The sequence below is a fragment of the Trichinella spiralis genome (assembly GCF_000181795.1).
Source record: "Trichinella spiralis strain ISS 195 chromosome Unknown Scfld9, whole genome shotgun sequence".
Classification (NCBI taxonomy): Eukaryota; Metazoa; Nematoda; class Enoplea; order Trichinellida; family Trichinellidae; genus Trichinella; species Trichinella spiralis.
Genome location: NW_003526948.1, coordinates 6,282,929 through 6,284,587, shown reverse-complemented (window position 1 = coordinate 6,284,587; position 1,659 = coordinate 6,282,929).

Below are 1,659 nucleotides of genomic sequence, written 5' to 3'. Positions count from 1 at the left end.
AAGACAAAGTTCCCTTGAGACCCCCAAATTTCTGTAAGGTCTAGGGATTTGAGATACTTCGAAAAGGGGTGGAAGTTATCCCATAGTTGTAAATTAAGTTAACGACCAACCTACATGACTGAGTTTTGAATTAATGCAGTACTTTGGTCTTTCACGCAGCAAAATTTATGTATGCAACTGCTTCATGTGTCGAAAATAATTTTTGGATTTTCGTTCATTTTTGCAATTTTTGTTTTTCTTTTCTTTTAAATAGTTTAATTTGTACCATTTCCATAGCAAATTCTTCTTATTTTATTTTTATTTTTAATTTTTTTCTCATTCATTTAAACTTAATTTTTACCTACTTTATACATTATTGAATTTTAATCTTATTTTTTATACTTATTTATTTACTTATTTTTTTTATATTTATTTATTTTATATTTTATATCTTATTTACTTTACAATTTTAATTTTGTAATTTTTGTTTTTATTTACTTGCATAGCTTAATTTTGTACCATTTCAAAGCACATTTTTTTTTATTTTTATTTTTCAAACTGTTGAACTTCAAACATTCATTTCAACTTTATTTTCCCTTACTTTATTTTATACTTTTTATTCATTTTTTAATTTCTCCTATTATTTCTTTTGATTTCCTTGATTTTCACTTTTTTTCTTCTAATATTGTACATTTGCATGTTTTTTTAAATTTATTTCTCCAAATATTTTTTCTCCGATTCTTTTATTTTGAGTTTGAATTTGTAAGACCTCTGACACATGAAAAGCATTGCATACATATAAGTAAACACGTAACAAACCATGGAAAAATAATGCACATGGACAAGAAAGAAGACAAGTGGAGAAAGCCAAGATCGGTGAAAGGTTGTGATTAGGTAGGATCGAATCGTTTGTTGGTCAATTGCGTTCGTTGGTCAATTCCGTTCGTTGGTCAAGTGAGGTAAGTATTGGCACGTTGGAGAAGATAGATACGATTTGGCGATGTCGAGTGTGGAAAGCTTCTTCATTACAAAACAAATACAAAGACACAATGCACAGACGTAACAAAAGACCAATACTGCGTTATTTCTTAACGATGATGCTCATGTAGGATTAGTTAAAAAGGGAAAAATCATGTTTGCCATTACTAGTTGCCAGCCAGCAATATTAATTAGTTTATAGGAACAAAAACAAAACAGTTAAAATGGGGAAAATCAAATAATACACGTAATACATGTAAATTAATAATCTATTTAAAAGTAAGAAAAAAAAATTTTTTTCTTTTAATATAAACCAAGAACAATGCAACAACAACAACAACAATTCTTTATTAATGAAAAAGTTTATTTTTCAAAAAAATATCATAAATGTGCAATGTAATACAAACAAACAGATAAAGTCTGGCATAAATGAGTTCTGCGAAATGGCAAACATGCCGGAAATGGGACTTGAAATATTTAATGCAGGTGGAGGATGGAGAGACCAAAAATGGGCCCCATCCTGGAGCGTGAAGCTCCCTTCCCTTAGACAAGGGAGAGTGCAAACTCTTCCTTGCTCTTTGGGCAGGCAGAGCGCACGCTCCTCTTCCCTGCAGCGGGGAAAGCCTAGCTTTCCGCGCTGAAGAGGCGGGTGAGACTTAGTTGTTTCACCTGCCTCAGATGTGCGGGGAGTTTAGTGCTTTT